This window comes from Callospermophilus lateralis, unplaced genomic scaffold (genome assembly GCF_048772815.1).
Source record: "Callospermophilus lateralis isolate mCalLat2 unplaced genomic scaffold, mCalLat2.hap1 Scaffold_193, whole genome shotgun sequence".
Lineage (NCBI taxonomy): Eukaryota > Metazoa > Chordata > Mammalia > Rodentia > Sciuridae > Callospermophilus > Callospermophilus lateralis.
The window spans coordinates 499,575-524,144 of record NW_027512944.1 but is presented as its reverse complement, the minus strand read 5'-3'; the positions used below and the strand labels follow the sequence as shown (position 1 = coordinate 524,144).

The window sequence follows — 24,570 nt, the reverse complement described above, 5'->3', positions numbered from 1 at the left end:
GGACTTCTGGCTATTTCCAAAGGACTTACATGCTCAAAGTCACCTTTGCTTCTGGGCTTTCATGTCCAAAAGTGCTTGACTCACAGTTTATGAAGCCCAGTTATAGCACCCAGCTTTGTCCACAGTTTCCACCAAAAGGTCACACTGGTAGTCATTCATGAGAATAAAGCAATGAATAGGAGGACACAGAGAGAGCTGAGATTACATTTCACGAAACACACAAGTTCAAATATATTCCAGTCTTACAAAAATCTCCTGTAGAAGATGCTTTTAAAAGTCCTGTTGGTCAATTATTCCTAAGCAGTTTTATTCAACTTGCACGATGTCCCCATTCAGCATGTGGCCTTCCTCCCCATTCCTCTCAGAAATGGAGGTCATAAACTTAAATGCCAGTGGAGACTAGCAGATGAGTGTTAGGCCATAGAGAGGATCCAAACTCCCTCAAGGCATTCAGGTTCACACATTTCCAAGCACCGTGTCCTGCTAAATACTTCTGCAGGCCATGTGACCTGAAGCTTGCCAGTTTGCAGTTCTGAGCTCTGAAATATTCCTCTTTGCCACAGTCAGCCAAGACAGAGCAACGGGAGCTAGCAAGGGCTTTTCCCCTGCTTCCTGTGTGTCCTGGAACTTTGTCAAAGTTAGATGTGCATAAGCACCATCTACCCACATGCTAAATGTGTGAGTGTAAGTCAATCAGCTAACAGAAAAACTTGGGCTCAGACATTGGACAGTGGGGTTCACCATAGGCTCCCCTAATCTGCTTACGTAGACTTTAATTTTTTTTTATTGTGGCAACATGTATATAACATAAAACAATCTTTCCAACTATGTTTATATACATAGTTTATATACATAGTTTAGTAGCCTTAAATACATTCACACAGGGGCTGAGGTTGTAGCTCAGTGGGTAGAGTGCTTGCCTGGCCTATGTAAGGCACTGGGTTCAGTCCTCAGCTCTACATAAAAATAAATAAATGAAACGAAGGTATTACACCCAACTAAAATAATTTTTTTAAAAATACATTTACACAATTGTACAACAGTCACCCATATCTATCTCTAGAATTTTTACATCTGAAATTCTGTACAATAACATCTGTTCCTTCTTCTCCACTGCTCCTGACAACTCCCATCCCACTGTCTCTATGAATTTGACTATTCTAGGTGCCTCACATAAATGGAATCACGTGATGTTTGTCTTTTTTGTGTCTGGTTTCTTTCATATAGTATATTATTCTCAAGGTTCAGCCATGTTATACTATGTATCAAAGTTTCCTTCATTTTTAAACATGAATGACATCTTATTCTATGCCTATAGCACATTTTATTTATCCACCGACCATCATTGGGTTGTTTCCATCTTTTGACTTTGGGGAGTAATATACTAGGACCATCAGTTTACAAATACCTGTTCAAGTCTCTGCTTTCAATTCTTTTGTGTATATGCCCAGAAGTGGAATCATTAGATCAAATGGCAATTCTAGGTTTAATTTTTTTGAAGAATCATGCATGTGTATCCTTGAACCAATCACAGAGCCTCTTTGAACTTCATCTGTAAAGCAGGGATGGCAATAATACCTACTTTATCTAGTGGGGAAATCTCATAATTAATGCACTAAAGCCTTTGGATCATAAATGTCACTAGATGTCAGCTAGATGTCCAGTCTCCTTGTCTTTTGAAAACAAAGGACCCAAACTAAACTGACCACTAAAGTCACTCTCAGCTCCAAAATTCCATGATCCCACCACAAAATTATTTTCCTTTTGGGGTGCCAGAAACTTTCAGAGTATATTGGGATGAACACCCTCTTCCTCAGTTTTCCTAGCTCTGACCCTGGAATGTGCTAACACATCCCATTATAAAAAAAAAAAAATCTCATTTTTTCTTACCACTCCTTCTCCCTAGTTTCCTCTCCACATTCCTCTTCTCAGTGGGCTGCTCCTACCCACTGAATATCTGCGCTTCAAATTATCTCCCCCACTGATGTTTGTGTTCATTCCCCACAAGCGTTACGTCTGTTGGAAGTAACACTTGTGAAGTTATCTATATTAAGGTTTCATTTCCCAAGAGACCCATATTTTAAATGAGGATTTCCTCTTAGGCAGAGTCACTCTGGAAGAGCTACTGCTGTTGGTGAAGTCACTGGAGTTGGGTTTCCCTTCTCACATGCTGTTTATGTTAGGTTTATCACTTGGCCCAGTGTCTGGATGCTCATCCTCCAACATGTATCACATGCTCATGAGCAACAACAACCACCCATTCCATCCCAGTGGATGTTTACGTTTTATCCAACACTCTTTTCAGCAAAGGAATTAGAACAAACACGCTTCCAAGCTTTTCTTGTCAGGGGCCAGATTCAAAATTCCAGCAGGGAGTGGACTCATTCACTACATGAAGAAATATTTTCCTTCTCCACTCTATTCCTCTGCCTTCCCTCCAAATGTGAACAACTGAAATACCCTTGTTAAACACATGGAACAGCTCTCAAGTTCCATCAACAGATTGGCTGACAACAAATCACACACCCTCCCCAATGCTTTTCCATAGCAAAAGGTAAAAGAGATTCTCAGGTTGGTAAGAAGTGGGTTTTTCACATCAGTGGGCAGCTGAGCTTTGTTTTGTTTGTTTTGTTCGTTTTGTTTTATTTGTTTGTTTGTTTGTTAATGAGCAATCTCATCCACCAAGCCCTGGCACTCAGACAAGAACCAGGGTCCTCTGGAGTTGGTCTAAAGAAGGCTACCACAGCCTGGAAGTTTGGAGATCAAGGAGGGAGGAGTCCTCAACTTATCCCTGGTCAAGTGTTTAGGCTTATGGGTTATCAGCCACTGCTGAAGAACTCCTTTGTCCTTCATTAGTCTTTGGGCCTGCTCCAGATAGTTTGGAGGTAAAATTCAAATGAAACACTCCCACCATTTTGATGATACATCACTAAGGAAGATTTACCTGGGGGCAGGCAGGCTCCAAGTAAATGAAAAGGATCAGCCCAAGTGGGGGAGAGGTTTTTTTGTTGATGATGAGGGATGTATCTTAGGCTGTGTCCCCCTCCCTATTGCAGACCATAGCACTCAGCATCCTCACCACCCCATTTATCCTGTTTGTTACTTGGACCACCTGCAGAGATGGAGCACAGGGAACAGGCAGCCAGGTTCACAATACTTGCTCCTGCACAAATCTGCCCTAATTTGTCACATCTGTACATCTCAAGCCTTTACCTCATAAGTCTCACCTGATGTGACACCTCATCCCTGGAGCCATATAAGGATAGAGGCTCCTAAGAAGCCCCTGCTTCCCTGCCTGGCAGCAAGCCATTAGATGACCCTCCACTCCCTGGCTTTTGTCCTTTGCTAGGTCAACAGGCTTCCAGGAGCTCTGAGTCATGTCCCAGCCTCACTTGTCCTGGAAGCCCATTTGACCTGGGAATTGTGGCTCAGAAAAAACAGCATGTGAAAAACAAAGAAACCAAAATTCCTTCAAAACAAACATCCCAAAAACAGCTTGCACTTTTAACCCTAGCTTTCCTTCTCTTCTTTCTCTTTCTTATCAGAAAGTGTGTCTATGCTGGATGAAGAAATCTCTTGAGTTGGAATTCTGTTCAGATACATTGTTGTAAGACAGCATTAAGCAAGATTCACTTGGAGGAACACCCAGGCAAGCCCTGCTCTTTATTCCCGTCTCTTTCCAGCTCACCTCTGCGGGAGCTCTTTCCAGGGGAAACTTTGCTTTTGCAAATCAAAGCTTGCAACTCACTCTGAATTGATTCCCCAAGGTAATTTCATGTTTTAAAGCAGATAAACTAAAATTGAGCAGATCATACTGGAGCTCGTCCCCTTCCTGAGGCAGTCCAGTCCCACAATTACGGACGACAAAACTGTATTCCCTACTAAACGAAGGCAACAGACGCTCCGGGGTCACCAGTAAAGCCCCGAGATTATCACCAGAGAAAGTCCCCCGCCCAGACTCCCGGTCCTGCTCTGGGTCAGCCCCCTAGAGGGAAATGTCCCCTTCTCGAGGCGTCCTGGACCCTATGGGTGACAGTACCTCTTGGCAAAGACGAGATGAGAAGGAGCTGCAGGAACGTGAGCCCCAGCTGCGTCCACCGGTCCAGCTCCATCTTTCCCGCGGTGGTGCCGAGCCCAGCGACTGCGGGGGAGCGAGAGGAGGGACGCGGGAGGTCGGCGGGCTGGCGGCTCTTCCAGGGACCTCCACAAGCTCCAGCTGAGCGGCAGCTCGGGTTTCAGCTTGCCGCCGGGCTCTCCCATCCTCATCCCAGGGAAACCACCTTCAGCCAGAGCGACGTCAGCCCAAACGTCTGCTCTCCGCTGCCTTAACCCTTGCGGGTCCCGGGAAGGTGTGGCGGTGCCCCGAGGCCGGGGCCCGGGGCGGGCCGGGACGCTGCGGGTCCTCTGGGCTCCAGATATCCCGTACCTGGGTGGAGGGTGCGTCCCGTAGCACCTGGACGGGTATCCAGGTAGGCGGGGCCACGGGGCCACTCAGGTGAGGCAGGGGTGGTTTCTCACCCCACTGCCCCACCGCTGTGGACGCCTGGCACGCGGGTTGGCTGCGGCTGCCCTCATGGCACACGTGGAACCCGATGGCCTCGGGAGAGGGAATCGGTGATGGGAGGAGAAGAGACGCCCACCCCTCTTCCCTCCCAACACTCTTACCTCTAAGTTCTTTCCCCTCCCTCTGCTCTAAGAATCCTAGTTTGGAAAGAGATCCTAGTCTGGATCTGTAGGCTGCAGGGGGCAGTTGCTCATCTTCTTATAATGGTGAGTAAGTTCAGCGGTATAAATGACTCCTGAGCACATGTCAGGCAGGTCATGGAGCTTGGGGACACTGTACGGTGAGGAAGCTCAGTTTAGGTACCTGCACTGCAAACCACATCTTGAAGTGAGTAAAAAGAATGGTTTACAAGATGTCTGATTTTTATCAGCTTCTCTGTGCCAGGTGCCTTCCCTCCTGTCTTTTCACAGTAAACCCATCTTTTCGTTTCCTACAAGAGTAGGAAAATTGAGCTACTGAGTTCAATAACACATGTGAGGTCACACAGTAAGGGGTAGAGCTAGAATAGGAACGCGCAGGGCAACCAGTTCCAGAAGCTATTGTCCAAGCCACTAGGCTATACAGACTCTTACAATGTTGCCCTTATAAAATTGTATTTAAATATTTTAGGTACACTTCTGCCTCTACAGAATTGTATTTAATCATTTAGTCATGATGTACAGTAGGTGGTATTATCTACATAATATGGATGCAGAAATGGAGACTCAGAGGATTAACTAATCTGCTCAATATCACTCAGCTGGACATGGCAAAACAAGATATGCCCAGGTCTAATGTGGAATTGGGCCTTGGACCATAGCTGGTCCCAGTTTGTACTACCAGATTTAAAAGCCAAAATCAGGAGAAGCAGGTGACCATTTCAAGCCAGGACTAGTAAGAAAGCTTCCTGGAGCAAAGAGGCTTGGCCTGAAGTCTAAGAAAGACCTATCACAAGCCAGAGAGGGGAGTATAAAAAGGACTATCTAGGAACTTGGCTGATGCCATAGGAAATGGTGGGTGTTTATATTGTAGGTCATAATTTGCATTTGTACTTTCCCCCAAAAGATCCATGGCAAGACCTACCACTAAAATGCCTTTTAAGCAATTTTGATAAATAGAGGAGACAGATAGATGATAGAAGATAGTTATGTAGAGGCAAACAGAACAAAACCAACCATAGAAAAGCCAACTGAAGATTAGAGACAAATGGATGTAGAGTTTGAATGTAGCAAAGATTCTGAGTGCCACCAGAGTGTTTCAATTTTATTCTTTAAGTTGTTGGAGCGTGCTGATGATTTGGTACTGGAGGGTGCTGAGCCCAAAGCAAGCCCCACAAGAAGGTAAGTGATCCTCAACTATTGTTGAAGGCCAGAAGTAAAGAGTAAGCATTTGAAGTGGAAGGGAAAAGAAAGTGAGAAAAACCTGAGGGAGGGTGAAAGCCCAGGGCTCTGAGCAGGTTTGGAAAGGTGGGAACCCTGACATGAATGGCTTCATTAAAGAGGAGTTTCTAAACTCCCAGTCCTGCTAGGAGCACCTTGCAATGAAGTGACCAGAAGCGAGCACTCAGCACTCAGAGCCCTGGGTTCAAATCCTTCAGTCATGACTTTCTGACTGCTTGACTTCAAGCATGCTAACTAAATCTCTGAATCTGTGTTCTTCTCTACAAAATGGAAATAATAATCAAACCCACTTTCTTGGCCACTGGAAGGGTTAAATGAGTCTATGCATGGAAGACCTGTAGCACAGTGCCTAGCACATTCTAGCTGCACAATTTTTTTCCCACTACTGGAGACTGAACCCAGGGCTACTCTACCACAGATCTAGATCCCCAGCCATCTTTATTTTTTATTTTCAAACAGAATCTTGATATATTACCAAGACTCAGCTCAAACTTGCAATCCTCCTACCTCAGTCTCTTGAGTCCCTGGGATTGTGGCATGTGCCATCACAATAAATATTAACTATCATCTGTATTATCTGTCCTAAGGATGCCCAGAGAAAACCCTCACTGTTTTAGTCAGCTATTTCACTGCTAAGACTAATGGAACCAACCAGAGTAATTTTAGGGGAAGAAAAGTTTAGGGACTCACAATTGCAGAAGTCTCAATACATAAACAACAGGCTCCATTCCTCTGGGCTGGAGTTGAGGCAGGACATCATGGTGGAAGAGAGTGGCAGAGGGAAGCAGCTCACATCATGATCAGTAAGCTGAGAGAGACCACTCACCAGATACAAATATATACTCCAAAGCCACGCTCCAATTCCCATTTCCTCCAGCCAGACCCTATCACTTCAGTTACCAGTGAATCCCTGTCAGGGAATTAATTCACTAACTGGGTTAAGACTCTTACAACCCAATCATTTCTCCTCTGAACCTTCTTGCATTGTCTCACATGTGAGCCTTTGGGGACTTTTATCAGCCCACGAAGAATCTACACAGCAATCCTTATTTTCCAAGAGTTTTCCATATATTTGTCAGGAAGTTCAAAATCCTTTTCCTTCTCTTACCACTTCTCTACAAATGTTGTTCTTTTGTTAAGATGCTATTGTTAAGCTAAGATGCTACCCCAAATCCTCACCACCCTTTTAAGTTATTCATCAGTACTTGTTCCCATGCATAAAAGTCTTTGTTTTTCTCTAAATTAATGTCTTTCGTTTTTTTCTCTTTTTAATCTGTCTTTTGCTAGTCTAATTTACAGGATTCCAGTAAACCTCAGATGTTTAAAGATTTTTTTTCCTCCCCTACAAAGCTGATTGGCTAAGAAAGTCCCAGGTTCAGAGACCTAAAAACAGGCCCTTCCTGTGTTCCTAGAATCTCCGCAGGAGTCTGCTTGCTATTTGTGTCACTAATTTGAGTTTGCAAATTTTCTAGGGTTAGGTAACCTGGAAACTGTCAGAAAGATACTCTACAAAGGAGTGAACTCATCTCTTCAAAGAACTCAAAGCAATAAACTACTATTACTTTGTGGAAATCCACAATAATCCCTGAGCTGGGAGAAGGTCAGGGAAGCTATTATCTGAAACAGGAAAGTCCACCTGAGGCCATATAATCCTACACAAATTTCTATTTTCCTACCTGAGTTTAGCTTCCTCTGTTGCTATTATATCAAGTTAGTTTCTCATATTGATCAAGTTTAATATTGCTCCAAGTCACAGTTTCTTAATCTGGGAGTTCCATGGGGTCCCTTAGAAGAAGTACTTTAGAGGGACTTTGAACTTCTCAAAATTATATGCAACATTTTTGCCTACAGTTTGTGGAGTCAGAGGCATCCCCTAGCCTTGTTCGAAGTCTCACTTGCAAACTCCCAACTCTTTTAGATTCATTCATTGTCATAAGATAAAATTGAAAAATTGACCAAGTATTTCTTAGATTTGGGGAAAGTGATTTTGTACATACGTACAGTTGTTGGCTCTAAGCTATAACCTGCACCGTGCACACTTGCAGGACTCTCCCAAATGCTGAGTTAGCACATGCTAGCTAGTTCTGAATCCAGATAGACCCCTTACCACTTACGAACACCTGGGCATGTTATTTCACCTATGATGGACTTAGTTTTCGAATTTGCTAAGTGGAAAAAAATAAGGGTACCTGCCTGTATAAGGTTGGAGTAAAGAGCTCAGAACAGTGCCTAAAATATAATAGATATTCAATAAATGTTAGCTGTTTCCCTGATGCTGGTCTCCTCCTCCTCCCTTTACCTCCTACAAACACTCCAGGGAAGACTGAATCACATGAAAGCCTATGGGTGGGAAAGGCTAAGAAGCATACTGGGAAGTAGAGACTGATACCTGGAATTAAGAATTATCCCTTACTATCAGCAACTAGAAACCAACAATTTCTGCAGTCGATGGAGTCAGGACACCCATTTAATTCAAGCTATAATATGCACTAATTTTCACTTGAAAGGATGAGACTCTTTGACAAAATCTGTCCTCTTTTCCATTGCCACAAGGGAGGCTGGTAGCATGTGGCTTCACAGGGAGAACAACAGAGAAGGCGGTCTTTGTGGATGCCAACGGTTCCCAAGCTGTAACTTCTGCAGATCAGCAGCTAGCAGCAACCGCACACTGGAAGAGCCAGAAGCAAGAGTCTGGGTAGAGGGGTCTGCGAACTGAGCGGCGTCCCAGACGTCTGGTAATTAAGTTCGGTTTTCACCAACGCACAAAACACAAAGCTCAAGTCAGGCAGGGCCAGGGACAGAGAAGGGTGGCACTGTGAAAAAGACAGAAGGGCTGTGGCCCTTCCACCACAGCCTGCCCTAGCTGGCCCCACGGAGGTAGTCTCCAGCCCTAATGAATTCCGGCTGTTGACCTACACAACAGGCAACCATATTCAGCCTCCAGGTCTGGGTCAGCTCCGCTCTCTTTCCACTGTGGAACCATGCAAAGGGGTAAGGACGTCTGTGGTTCTTTCTCTGACCACATTCTTCTGACTGTGTGTCATTCTTCATGCAAGTTGCTAAAAGTCGGTGAGCTTCTATGCTTCACAGTCAATGTGCTCCTGAATCACCAGGGGAAACCTGGTCTTGGCTTTCATATGGATATTTATGAACTTCATTTTTTTTTAAAAAAAAACTATCTGTTATGCAACTGAACTGCACAGTTTTATAAATAACACTGGCAAAAAGTTTGTTCATGATCCAAGTGGCAAGCCCAAGAGTTAAAACCAGGAGGAAGGAAGGAAATAAAAAATAAAATAATTCCCAGAGAAGGCAATCCTGCGGGGGTGGGCATGGTGATACAATAAAGAACCCTGTAGTCCCAGACCCAGTATGGATCAGGGCTCTACTCCCTACTGGACATGTGGATTCAGGCAAATTCACTGGCCCCCTGGGTCCCAGTTCATCATCCATAAAAAGGATAGTAGCCACCTTATCATTTCGGTGAAAAGATTAAAATGAGGCTGGTATTTACAGGAGGAGCTCCATCAATGTTGACTATTACTGTTATCTATGCACATCTTATCTTGGGGTTTTCAAAAATACCCTCCCTTCAAGTAGTTGGTCAAAATTAATAGATACTGTAAATTAAGTTAGGTTATGTTTCTATATTGATTTGAGGCAAATGCACATTTAAAATATATATTGCCTCAGAATTTATGCTTCCAGCTGGATGTCCAGAGGCAGAGGGGGGAATTTACTTGAGGACGAAACTGAGAGGCCTGTTCCAATTGGAAGCTGCCCAGGATCCAGAAAATCCCGTGAGGAGATCTCACATTGAATGTCTGGTTCAGTGGAGTAAGAAGGGTTTGGAAATAAAGCAACTCTTCTCTATCTATGGAAGGAAGTAAAGGACACTGAGAAAAACTTAATCAAGTAAACATTATTTATCTTCACTTAGTATAATTTACTGCATACCTACTGTGTGCATCATTTCAGGTCCAGGGGATAGGGCTCTGAATACAATCTACATGATCCCTTACCTTGCAGACTTACAGATTGGATGGGAATTATACATCAAGCAAATGTGACAAGTAACACAAGAGAGGAGAGAACATTCTGGAAGGTGGTAACAGGATGTGAGGGTCAGAAAAGCTTCCCTAAAAAAGGGACATTGAACTTCAGACCTAAATAGAACAACAAAGGGAAGAGAGTAGAGAATAAAGAATTAGAATAGAACATGTTCTGGAGATGGGCTAGTCATATATGCAAACCTTGAAAACAGTAACTTTATTCTAAAGGCCATGAGAAGCAATCTGAGGGGAAGACAGTGGTGGGTCCAGATTGTATTGGGGGATGAGCCTCCTCTGCATCCACCATTCAATAGGGTGGGGAGAAGTGACTTGATCTAAGGGGCACTGTGGAACATGACAGTGAGTGTCAAATACCTCCCAGTGTGATGGCCACATGGGTGTGGGCGGGTGCACAGTGACATGCTCTGGGGAAAGCCAGCTGCCACATTATGTGAGCTGCCCTATGGAAAGGAACAGAACTCTCCTGAAAGCTGTCACATGAATGACCATGTGCCATGGCTCTAGCCAGCAACATACTTCATGAGAGATTGCCTAGCCAGAACCATGCAGCTACGATGCTCCTAGATTCCTGATCCTCAGAAACTGGGTGAGATCATCCACTTTATTTTATGCCGCTAAAATTTGTTACACAGTGTCTTAGTCCATTAGGTTGCAAAAACAAAATACCATAAATAGGTTGACTTATAAACAACAGAAATTTGTTTCTTACAGTCCCAAAGGCTAGGAAGGCCAACATCAAGATTTAGTGTTTGATGAGTGCTTACATCTGGTTCATGGCTGGTCCCCTCTAGGTATTTCCTCATGCAGCAGAAGGGAGGAAGTCTGATCTCTTCAACCCCTGTTATGATCTGAGTGTTTGTTTCCTCCTAAATTAGGTTTCTTAGGTTGAAACCTAATTTCCAATGTGGTGGTGGTACAAAGAGCTGGGGTCTTTGCGCATGATGAGGTCTTGAGAGCAGAGCCTTCCTGAATGGATTGGTGCCCTCTCAAAAGAGCCGAGGGGGCTTGTTCACTTTCTCAGCAGAGAGTGGGCCCCACCAGGCCATGAGCCTATTGGCACTTTGATCATCAACTTCCCGGCCTTCAGCTCTTTGAACAACAATTTTTTTCTATTGTTTAAAAACTACCCAGGCTAAGGTGTGTTTGTTCTATCAGTCCAAATGGAACAAGACAATTCCTTATAAGGGCACTAATCCCACTCATGAGGGCTCCACCTTCATGACCTAATCACTTCCCCAAATCTCCACCTCCTCCTGCCATCTCATTAAAACCACTTCAACACGTAAAGGGGCACAAACTGTCAGATTATAGCACACAGCAACCAATTACAAATACAAAAGCTTCTGAACTGGGAAATGTGGAAGAAGAGAAAAGAAAATTGTCTATGCCTGGGTAGACCCACAGTCAAATCAAAACTGCTAGCCTGGCTACAGCTTAAGGACTCAACCCGGGGAAATGTTAGTAGAGTGAGACTATCACAGTTAGGAGGCTTCCAGCTATACATAACGGCAAATCCAATTCCGTGGTTGAAATAATAAGTAGCTTTATTATGTCCTATAACTGTAAGTAGGTAGGTTGGTTCCAGCATTGTTTAATTCTGTGGTTCAGCAGCACTGTTCAATACCCGAGACCAAATGACCAAAAGATAATGCATGCAACAATTTATCCAAAAGCTCAGAAAAAAGAAAAATCACCTTTATGTTTTATGAACACAAACATATCATTAAACTATTAAAACATATTTTAAAATGGCATTCTTTACCTTCAAGATAGCAGCTACACTGAAAGGAAAGGACAGAGCTAAACACAGGGTATGAAATTTTACTCAAAATATAAAAGAAACATAGGATAAATCTGAAGTTACTGAAGCAAAATTTTAACCTCTGTTTCATCTTAGAGGCAAGTACATAGATCATTGTCTGAACATTTTTGTATGTTTGCATTGTCTACATTTTATAAGGCTATAAAGAAGACATAAGAGGGATATGTAAGGGAAAATATTTTGCAATGGGTAGAGAAGACAAGCACTTATTCATGTATTAAAGTAAATATTTTGAGTATTTGCCATGTGCCAGACACTCTTGTAGGCAGTGGGAATAGCATGGTGAAAAAGGCAGAATGGTTCTTGTTTTCATGGTGCTTACACACTACTGGACAAAGATGCATAGCAAAGACAGACGAGGTGGTCAAAGTGCCATGTTAGAAATGAAACAGGGTGTATTAGTCAGCTTTCTGTTACTGTAACAAATGCCTGAGGTAAATCAACTTACAAGGAGGTAAAGTTTATTTTGGCTCACAGTGTCAGAGGTTTCAGTTCATGGTCACTTGGACAAGTATGTCTTGTTGCTTTGGGCCTGTGATAGTGCAGTATATTATGGCAGGAACATGTGAAAGAGGAGAACTGTTCACCTTATGGTGGCTAGGAAACAGAAAAGAAAGGGATGGGGTCCCACCATCTCCTTCACTCACAATGACCTAATTTCCTCCCCCTAGGCTCCACCTCTTAAAGGCTCCACCACCTCCCATTAACACCATGCTGCATGAAAATCAAGCCTTCAACACAAGGACCTCTGGGGGACAGTGCAGGTGAAAACTGTAGCACAGGGGAACATGCTGACAGGTGATGGAATCCTATAATTGTGGAATCAGGGCAGGCTTCTCTGAGAAGGTGACATGGAAACTGAAACCTGAGATTAAAAAAAAGACAGCCACTGGGGCTTCTGGGAAGGATGCATTCCAGGCACAGGAGACAAACATGCAAAGACCCTGAGCCTGAATGGCTTTGGTGTGCTTGAGGATCACAAAGGAGGCCAGAGTAGCTGGCAACAAGTGCATCATCGCCAAGCAGAGAAACTCTGGAAGATCTGTGAAGCTGCATATCAAGTGCAACATCACCTTCGGGGCATCAGAGAATCACCTGAGAATTTAGTGAGCAACTGTGGATTCTAGAGAAATACACACACACACACTGATTTTTGCTTACAATTCCAAGGTGTGTGTGAGCCCTCTGAAACCAATGCCAAAGAGACCTAATTCCTGCCTTTAAACTGAGGCCACATTCTTCCCAGGCAGCCCCCACCCCACCCCCCACCCCCAGCCCGTGCTAGTTACTGGAGGGCTTGCAACAACTCATTTGACCCAGAAGATCCCTGTTCTGACTTCATAGGGGTCAGGAGCCTGACCAGAGGAAGGCAAGAGACTTCATCCAATAGTACACTTCTTTTTCATCCTTTTGGATTTGGATGGACACATGGGATTTTTTCTTGAGTTTTCTGGGGTGCTGAGAATGTAATTCACAGCCACACACAGGGCCAAGAGTCTGATTCAGACACAGCTTTTACAAAGCACTTTACTTCAAAGGCACAGATTAGGCCTCTTCATTTCCATTTGAAACTGTTTTCCTGAGGATTCCCAAAGGAGTGCCCTAAGGCAAACACCTCAATGACATTCAGGGGAACAGAACAATAGGGAAGAAAGAAGCCTGGAGAAAAACTTTTCTTTAATTGAACACTGTGCCATTGTCAGCTCCTAATCATGCAACTTGGGTTGCTATCTATCCAAGCAGGGATTCTCCAGAGAGATCCTTACCAGTCATGCTAATTTTTGAGTTTTCTGAGATGCTTGAAATGCCCTTCAGCAATCCAGTCCATGGCCATGTCACAGAGCTTGAATGTGGTACACATCTTGGACACAAAGCCAGGAACCCCTTCAGAGAGTGGCCAAAATTCAGAAAGAATACAGGAACTTAGGATCTTGGTAGGTGTTGCCCATCTGCAAGGCAAGCAGCAGTCCATTCATAAATTGGCCATGAGGAGTCCTGCAAAGATTTCCACTAGACAGGACACATTAACGGCTGCATTCTTCTCTCTACTCTCTTTAACCACAAACCTAGTGGGATCCACTGACATAAAAAGACTCATTAGTTAACAGTCCATTTCAAACCAACAACAACAAAAAAAGATTTTCCTTCATGTTCTCAGAACATGAGAAAAAAACGACAAATTGAAACACACACCCACTGAGACACACAAACCACCCCTGTATTTGGTCTGCTTGTATCCACCCTGTCCTCTGACTGATGGGTGAAAATATGTTCCCCAGCAGTGGCCTGTCCTGTCTCAGCTCTGTTCTCCTTGGCCATTTCTGTGTAGTTGTCAGGAGCCAGCAATGAGCCAACACTTCTTTCTAAGGAAAGGCCTCTGTTGAGACCATTCAAGGCATTTGGCTATTCACACATCACTAGGTACCAACAAAGAATGACTCTGGCCTTGGTACAGACAAACAAGTGATCCCACTGGGAGTGGAACTGCCTCTGGATGCCTCACCTCCTGGATCCCAAGTTCAGAGAGTTCCATCACCAAGGAAGTGAGGTGAGGTCACTTCCTTCAGGGAAGTGAATGAGGTCACTGCCTTGGCAACCACTTTGTCCTAACAGTTGTTTCCAAGGGTCCCATGAGATGGAGGCTGCCCCACCTTCCTGTGACATTTTCACAAGACATAAAGGTCTATATATCCTAGGAGCCCGGGATCAGCAATCCACACAGACCTGATTGTGCCCAGCTTCCCTGCATTGAGAAGAGAGAGGCTGATTCAGCCTCATCCCTTCATCCTGACTGGGTTGTTGGCCATGGAAGATGACTTTAGACCTCACAGGTCCTACCTAGCTGCCTACATTTGCTCCAGGGATCATTTCTGCATCTACCCTTGAGCTTCTCAGCAGCTGGAGGATTCCCTACATACCTGTATGGCAAGATCAACTCAGGACCTGCTGTTATGTGAAAATAGATTGAGGGAACAGAGTATGGTTAAGGGTCATATCATGTTCGATTTGGGTTAGGAGTCATTCTGCTGGATGAATACAGGTATTGGGCAACTGGGATATTTATACAAATGTAAGGTGAAATGTAAGTATGAAAATAGAAAACTAGGTAAAATCTGAAGCACACAAGTTTGTTGGGCCCTTGATTTGGATACATAGTTTTGAATTATGTTCTGCAGAGATGAATCCTCTAAATCCATAGACAATGGCCTAAGATCTTGTACCTGGGACTACTGAATGTAAAAGAGAACTTGCAGTGAAATAGAGATAGCAGGCAGGATTCCAGTGTAGGGTAAGGAAAAAGAGTGAGTTTAGGATTTGGACCAAAGGCCCTTTCTGCAATCCAATGAATTTCTATTAAATTGTAAATGGGAATGTAGGCACACATGAAGAGTCAGTCACAACAAGGCACTTGGAGAAATAGATATCAATAAGGATGTTAGGAGAAGAGGCAAAGTACAAAATGAGTGATAAGATCAGGGATATTTTCAACAGGGGGGTGGATGAACACACTATCCTCGAAAGAAACAAGTGTATACTCACCATAGGATTGAGATTTGAAAACAATAGGCAATGCAGACGTAGATGATTTTAGTAATTCATGCTCTCATTAAAATGAGGCTTTGGTAGAAGAATAAGATAAGTGTCAGTTTTGCATTTTGTGTCCAGAAGATGATGTGATGAAAGGAATACATAGAGCAGGTGACATGCGTATTTCTTCCACCATTTCTGGAAGCATGTTTTGAATCCCTATCATTTAGAGTTTGGGGATAAAAATAGGTGTACCCTTGGTTTATGTATATAGAGATGATGCATGAATAGACCATACGGTGAATAAAAAATATAACAGGTTACTATTTTAAATAATGGAACCTGTCTGTTCACTCCTCAGTCACACGGAGGAGGCAGGTCATGCAGAGGTCAAGGTGCTGGCCAGGTACTCAGGAGACCAGGATTGTTGCAAACAGCAGCAGGTTTGATGTTTATGAGTTGCAGCATTTTATAAGATGGACACATAACTTTGAGATATTTTTGTGTCTTAAACCTGGTGATATGTAGTGTCCCCCCCCCCAAGTAAACTGTTAAAGTTTTATATCACTAAAATCATTCCCTGAAATACTCAGTATCTGCTTGGTACAGTGGGTCACAAACACAGCTACCTGGGAGACTGAGACAAGAGCATGGAAAGTCTCATGTCAGTACAAACACTTTGAAAATGTCATTTGAAACCTTGTGTAACAGTCCAAAAATAAATAAATATAAAATTTTGGAAGAGCATTTGCCAATGTTGCAATATTCTGAGGTTAAATCACTGAGTACACACAAGTATACCTCACCAATAGAGTTAAAAACTAATATCACCTAAAATTCAAGCTGATTATTACTTTTTATTTTTGATAGACAATCATTCTCTAAATGTTCTAAGTAGTTTAAGTAAATCTACATACACTTTACAGCTGAACCTCTTTGGTTCCCATCATCTGAAGAAGAGAAGGAAGGTCTTGATGACACCAAAAATAAGCAGCCACAGGTGTGTTTATACATATATTTAAATTTCTGATTTCCCCCTGTATTCCTTGTTTTAAGTAAGTAAATACAAGCAAATTCAATTATCTTTCATAACAGTGTTTTGAAATCTAAAGATGATTTTCAAGCCTAAAAATTTTTAACTGATTATGTATCTGAAAATGGCATTAGAATTCAGCATAACATGTAGGTATACATTATCCTTGTGATTGAGGCAGAATTTTTTTCTGAATATTGTTTGGATTACCATTTTTCTAACCCCCTTAAATGATAAGGAAGTTAAAGTTAGGTGGATTTGTGAATACCCTTTTTTTAAAATTTTTTTTAAAGAGAGAGTGAGAGAGACAGGGAGGGAGGGAGGGAGAGAGAGAGAGAGAGAGAGAGAGAGAGAGAGAGAGAGAATTTTTTTTCAATATTTATTTTTTAGCTTTTGGCAGACACAACATCTTTGTCTGTATGTGGTGCTGAGGATCGAACCCGGGCCACATGCATGCCAGGCGAGCACGCTACCGCTTGAGCCACATCCCCAGCTCTGTGAATACCGATTTTAATTAATGAACATATATAGTTGTGATTGTAATTCAATGCATTTATGGTAAAGATGATTCATCCCAGTGGCTCAGTTTTAGTTAAATATGAACAAGTTTTCATTCCAAAGTGAAAGATTTTCATATAGCCTAAATATCAGTGTTTCTTTCAATTCAAATAGTACCCTCAAATAAGATACACAATGGCCCATTAAGGAAATTAAATTCTCCCAGAATGAGCCATTGCTTTTGGGTAACAGGAGGAACTCCCTAATTTTTTTTTCTTTCCATACCATAAAGCAGTCAATATTATTAAACATTTTTATCCAACTTCTTTAGTGAAGGATAGGAAAAGAAGTCTTTGAATGCTGTTATTGGAGAATTAAGAAATTTGATGTGTTTTTTTTTGCATTTTTTATGTTGTCTGTGTTAGTAAGATCAAGGTATTTTATGCATTGTCATGTATTTCTCTTCCTAGTATATTTGTGTGTCCTTTAATGCAAAGCTTTCCCTTTGGAAAGCACCCTGGGCAGGGGTGATATCTCAGCATCAACTACCCAACTTGACATGACTGAGTTGCTAGTTTTTCCCACCAGGACCTTTCTAAGAGTAGAGAATAAGCTCCAGTAAGAATGACAATTTAAAGCAGAACATACATCACTTATTAAGAAATTGCTTGTTTAAAAGTGATCTTTATAAGTCCACAAATTGGTGAGTTATGGTGCAAAATAGCAGTATACACCTGGATGAAAAAAATAGGCAATAGTGTTCATAAAATTATTTGGGTGCAATTCAATAAGAAAAAAGAATAAAACTGTTGTCACTAAAAATATCTATAGGAGGAAACAAGGAGAAAAAGAAACAAAACTGAGAAAGTATTGAATTTGAAGTGACAAAAAGAGGTGATTTAGGGGAAAACATACAAGAAATAATACAAAATCTTAGAAAATGAGATGGAACATGAAGAAATAAATAATGAGAAAACCCCTTACACAATGACAGACCAGCAAGAAAAGCATAAAATTTTTCCTTGTTAATAAAATTGGGGAATTTCTGTTCAGAATCTTCAATTATAGAAACCAAAACCATGGTGTGATTGCTTCAAGGCAGATGTAGGCCAACTCTTTCCTGGTCTTTCCAGCTGAAACACACCTAATCTGGTAGTGATGTGATGGTGAAGTACACAAGCTGATCTTCTCTCGGTTATGCCCAGATACTTGCAGAGGGCTCTTAGGGAAGATTTCCAGTGCAGATGAAAACCCACCCTCAGTACTTTTTTTTTTCACTCAGAGATGGAGTATGTCTCTCTGATAAACCCTTTCACCATGGTGTCAGGGGACTGGCCTGTCATACCCCAGCTGGAGACTCCTGCAGTCAGTTATCTTAGGGGTATGCAAGATTCCCAGTGTCTTGAGGGGTTTTCTGACACTTTCTTTGAGCATGATAGATGAGGTTTGTTGATGGAATCTGTGCTTTGTTCTGGAAAATGCAAGAAACTATCTTCTCACCAGAACTTGCCCCAGGTCTCCTGGATCCTTCTGTCTCTTGAATTACTACACAGGTTTTGTACCTCACAACCACTATTCTCAAAGTACCTATTTGAAATGTGCAGTGTCCCTGTTGGCCTCTACTGTATAGATTGTCTAGTTGGCACAACAAACCTCTTGCTAGTGAGAGTATTCAGCACATTCTCTTCAGTCTCTGTCATAAACCCCTAGTATCAGGTAGAAGAGCTGCCATCCTGTGAGGAGAACTTTACCTGGATTCTGTGTGCTGCTTTCTAATATAATGATAGAAACATTTCTTCACCCTACTTTGTCATTTTTTATTAAACTGGATTTCCTCTCAGTGAAACAAGACAGGCAGTTCTTTTTGATGTTTCACACAGAGAGATACTTCCAAAAGGAGGTGGACCACATGAGTCTATTGCAATCACTCTTTTCTTTTAAGGGAAGAGCTTAGAACCACCTCTGTGGCAGAAATGGGAGCAAATATTTCAAAAGCCACTGATCATGGTGGGTTGACTTTACCTGGGATATCTGCTCACATATATGGTGATGCATGGTGTGAGTTTTATACCAGAAACATCCATTCCTGAATGTTTCACATAACTGCAAACACCTACATCAGAATGAAAGTGCCCTGGGTTTTTCTAGTTCTTCCATAGACCACAAGACATGCTGTGGCTGCCCAGAGCTTTCAGTGTCTCTGCCTCTCATTTTCTCTCTAAAAACCAATCAGAATAGTGTTGGGATATGCCTCCAAAGCCACTGAATTAATGATACAGTAAAATCTTGAAAATATTTTTTAAAAATTCTGGGGATTTTTATCTCCTATGATAAATAACTAGAAAAATGACCCTGAGAAAATATGGCTTCTTTCCAGCACCCTGATGCTGCTAGCAGAAATTTTTAGTCCATTCATTTCACTGGGCTTGTTGTATAACTTGTGTACTGTAAATTGCACTGCTAAAAACAGTGATGTTGATGTGTCTAAATTACTTATAAACTGATTTTTAGTTCCTCATGATAAATATCAAGGTTTAGTATGACTTGGGGTTGAGGTGGTTATATTCCTAGATATCTTGAGGAAACTCCACACTGCTTTCCAGAGTGGAAGTTCTTATTTTCAGACTCACCAACAATGTAGGTGAGTAAGTGTTTACTGTATCCTCTAATAATTAATGGGGTTGGTAGAATTCTTCTTCTCAGGTTAGTAGAGAAGAGATTTCCTTTGTTTACACCATGGAATTTTCCTCTAACACTGCATCAGAATATTTCTCCTATTGTCCTGACATGTGACAGAATTATTATCACTTAAGGTGAATTGTCCTGGCACTAAATAACTACACAGACACAGAAAATACTTTTCTATGAGTGTCAGGATGGCTCCTTGTCAACCTCAGCTCATAAAAGGGAGCCAGACAAAATTAAGAGAGGCATGCAAAAGAGAGCATGCCTGAAATCCACCTATTTATTGGGGAGAAGCCAGTTATAGAATATTTCACCCAAATAAGGCAAGGGGTCAGGTTGCAGAGTGTAAAGTCTTGCTTGGTGATGTGTTGGTCAGCATTTGAAATCTTGGAAAATCACACCCATCTCAGGTGCTGTGTGGGGATCACAGGCAGGGAGAGTGAAAAGACACACACACACATTGCAGAGCCCAATCAAGCAGCAATTTCAGACCAGTTTTCCTCATATATTCCAATGTGCATAGCTCACACAGAAAGCCCATGGATGGCTGGTTACATCCCATAAATTCATTTACAATTTTAAAAGCCAAAATTCTGGGTTTCATTTGGTCTGAGGCTCTCTACAGTGCTGCTCCAGGTCCACCCCCACAGATCCTGTTTTTCATCCAGAAAACACACATGAGCCAATATGACTCAAGCTCTGAAAAATAGTCAGGAAGTGCTGTACATTTTTTTTTGCTGTCATCTTTCTTCACTGGTGTACTTTTTAGTTCTCTCTTGGAGCAAAATGTTGTTTACTCTACCCAAATTCTGTGTGCTGCTTTCTAACTGTATGATAAAAACATTTCTTCACCCTACATTGTCATTTTATTAAACTGAATTTCCTCTCAGTTAAACAATTACTAAAAGATCTTTAGATCCTGTGAGACTGTGATGATCAAAATGAAGTAAGCCCACCAAGGGTTTGTTCCTGCTAAACATCATATAATTCCAACTCTCTTATCAAACCAAGTTTCATATTTTGACACTAAAGAATTCTGTAGGTCTATTGTTTAAAACATGTAATGCAACATAATATTAATTATATTTCTCAAGAATGTCCGGCTGCAGCAAAAGAACTGGGGGGTGACGAGCAACTTGTGTAGATTGATACAGCAGGAGTGGAAGCCGTTTATTGTAGGACAATAGAGGTATTTATACATTCCACATAGCTTGTCTAATTAACATAAACTTGATACAGCGGTCAACCAATAAGGAATCTTCACACTTAATGGCTTGCTGGCATTACTTCGCAAGCCACTCCCTCTGGCAAAATGCCAGGCGCCATCCAGACTTGTTTACAGACTCTAACATTTGCCAGGCGCCATCCTGACTTGTTTACAGACTCTAACAGAAAGCAGCACACAGAATCTGGGTAGAGTAAACAACATGTTGCTCTGAGAGAGAACTAAAAAGAAATGAACCTAATAAACAGGGAATAATGAAAAATCAACAAAGATAAGGAGTTGTCTATCTTAAGACCAAAGTCCTGCAGCAGGTTATAGAGGGAGTGTCCCCTTCATTTCTATACAATACATGCAGTGACCAAAGGGAAGTTGGAAAACTTGAATTTTTATGTTTGAAAGAGTACTCTTCTTTATATTCTACTTGTTTTCTATTCATTTCTCAGTGTATTCTCATTTTCTTCAGGGAATCTTTTCTGTAGCTCAGATTCCTCTATTAGATCAGAAACCTCTTTTCTAAAATTATCTGTCTGAAATTATAATGATCTTTTTTATGTGTCTGTCTTCTCCATTAGACTTTAAGCTAAATAATAAAAGGGGACTAATCTCATCTGCTATATGTGCAGAGTACACTGCTGGGAGCCATCAGCCAAGTAGGTATGACAATTTCCTTGCCAGCGTACCCCCATGTTTCTTTAGTGGAAGGACTCATGGAAATAGGACATTTTGCAGGACATTGCATGTAAGGTGACCTTGCTCAAGGACCAGGGCGGATCCGTGTTTAGGGTGTTCCCCCTTTAGAATAGGGTGGTTTAGCATAATAGGAGATTAGGGTGTTCCCCCTTTAGAATAGGTCAGTTTGGCATAATAGGAGATTAGGGTGTTCCCCCTTTAGAATAGGGCGTATCCTGCTGCTGAGTTCCTCTTGAGTTCTTAGGGTCAGACAGTATTTTTGGGAGACAGAAGCCCAGGAGTAGTGGATTTGGGCAGAGTGTGGATTTGGGCAGAGAATGTGGATTTCCCCAGAACGTGTTTGTAGACGGCCGGTGTGAGTTCTGGAATAAAGAATTGCTGTTTGAATCTACAAGCTGTGAGTGGCTCATGATTTGTGCCCACCCAGGGACTGCGGCAGTACACCATATTGTGTCACATGTTTTATGCACTCATTGGTTTAGTGTATAAATAATGCATGTGAAACATATAGCATTCATATATGTAAATTAGTCAAGTATTTTACTTCTATCTTCTTTTATTTCTGACAGATTTTGTTAGCCGGTCAAAAACCCAGAAAGCAGTTTCTTTACTTCAAAAAATAATAAAACACAAAAAAGTCACTGCACACAGTGTTCACTACATGTTAAAAAAATGCACAACTGGAAAATGAGATTTGTGAGCTTAAAAACAAGGGTATCAGAGTTTAAGCAAGAAAATATAGAATTAAAACAACTCCACAATTTGGGGTATTATATACTTCATTGAAAGAATGGGTGGAATCTTTCCTTTATACCAGTAGAAAAAAGGAGATATTTTTTAACTGCTGACTTATCTGTTAGCACTTTGCAAGGGAGAAAATTTGAATAAATTATAAAATTCTTACAAATATAATAACATATTATTAAATGTGATTATTAAAAACTAAGTGCTTATTTTTCCCCATCACAATTTTAATGGCTCCATGGAACCCCATCTGTTAGAAACCTACTGATTTAACAAACAGAATATGGGATTGTTATTTGTTTATATTTTAACTTTTTATTACAATTAATGTTTCAAAAATTTCTTGAAACAATTAATGTTTCAAGAAATTTAGAAAAAATTCATTTTCTACTCAGATACCATGGCATGTGCCTATAATTCCAGCAGCTTGGGAGACAGAGACAAAAGGATCAAAAGTTTAAAGCAAGTGTCATCAACTTAACAAGCTCCTTAGAAAATAAGTGAGACCCTGTCTTCAACTAAAAATAAAATGAAAAAGGCTTTGAGATATTGGTATGTGATTTAGCTTCTGTGGGTTCAATTCCTGGTACCAAAGATGGGAATGAGAACAAAAGAAAAAATAATTTTCTATATTTCTGTTTACTTTTGAAAAAAAATTTAATATAGAGTTATTTGGTTAAAGTTGGGAAACTTTAAAAAGATTTCAGGATTTATAAGTTGCTCTCAAGAAAGTTTGTATTCCACCAATGAGGCATTTTTCACTGCCCTAAAACATGTTTTTATACATTTATAGATTTTATTCTGATGCTTGGGAACAAACCAGGGTTTTGTGGTAATGTGATATGCTAGTGCTGAGCTAGACCCTCAGCTATACTTTCAACAATAACATTCATTAAACAATGAAATGGAAACTGATTATAAGTTATTTTATTCAAATTCACTCTTGTTCATAAATTAAATTTGTTCAGATTTCTATATTGAATGGACATATACTTTTTTTATGTTTTTTAGGTGTACATGACAATAGACTATATATTGTTATGGCTAATACTCTTGTGTGTGTGTGTGTGTGTGTGTGTGTGTGTGTACACACACAGACATATTCTTCATTCATCTGTTGAAGGATATTAGTCTTCATTATTAGATGAAATACTAGGTCCTTTCTTGTTCAAAAGTGGATATTAAGTTGTTTGTAAAGTACATAGTGATCACCAAGGTAAGCTGAAAGTATTGCCATAAAAGAAACATAAAAACCGTATAACAGGTTTTAGATTTCTTATCCCAGTTTGGGGTTATAGTAATACAAAAGATAAATTTCTTACATCTTTATTTTATTTATATATGGTGCTAAGGATTGAACCCAGCACCTCACTCATGCTAGGCAAGCACTGTACTGCTGAGCTTCAGCCCCAGCCCCAAAAGATACATCCTGAAAGAAGAATTTCTGAATATGCTTTTACTCTGTAAGCCAGTTATAGGTATACCCGACACATTTTATGAAGATAAATCTATTACTACTTAATTCATAAATTTGTATATAAACAATAAGTCTTTAAAACTTATTTGACTTGAAATTATCTTTTTAACTGGGGAGGATCTAAGAGAGGGCAAAAAAATCACCTTAAACTTGTAAATTTACCAAATTATTTCAAAATTCCTTTTCTGTACGATCTACTTTCAATTATGTTTGTTTTAGACAAGATTAAAGGAGAAATTAAAAGTGTTAAACTAGAAAAGCTTCAGAGAATATGGAATTTTCATTAGGATACTAAAACAGTATACAAAGAGCCAGAACATAAAAATACATTTTTGTTTTCTAGGAAAAATCAATTTCTTTAAATTTAACTTCAGATATACCTCAAAAGAACATGCAGTAACTCAAAAAAACATGCAGTTATCATGGGTGTGAACACCCACACACTTCAGATCTCTTGCAATGCCAAGAAATACAGACTTACAGGACCTCTGTTTATATGAAGTCTGCTGTTTTCCAAAGCTTTGGTATGTGGGGTGTAAACTCCTATTTTGATTTAAAACACAATGTTATCTGACTCTAAAATTAAATGATGACATTTATGACAAAACTAGTTACAGCAAATCCTAGCATCTGATAGATGTTCAGCATTTGTTTTCTGAATGAAGAAATTTAGTTTAATCACTGAAAAAAATACCAATTTAGGAGTTTTTTTTTAAAGAGAGAGAGAGAGAGAGAGAGAGAGAGAGAGAGAGAGAGAGAGAGAGAGATTTAATATTTTTTTTTTTTTTTTAGTTTTTGGGTGGACACAACATCTTTGTTTTGTTTGTGATGCTGAGGATCGAACCTGGGCCA

At 40.9% G+C, this 24,570-nt stretch overlaps 1 pseudogene; it reads right to left on the bottom strand.

Moving 5' to 3' along the window:
- LOC143387074 (inactive serine protease PAMR1-like) overlaps nt 1–24,570 on the bottom strand; it is a 159,924-nt pseudogene that overhangs the window by 70,698 nt on the left and 64,656 nt on the right.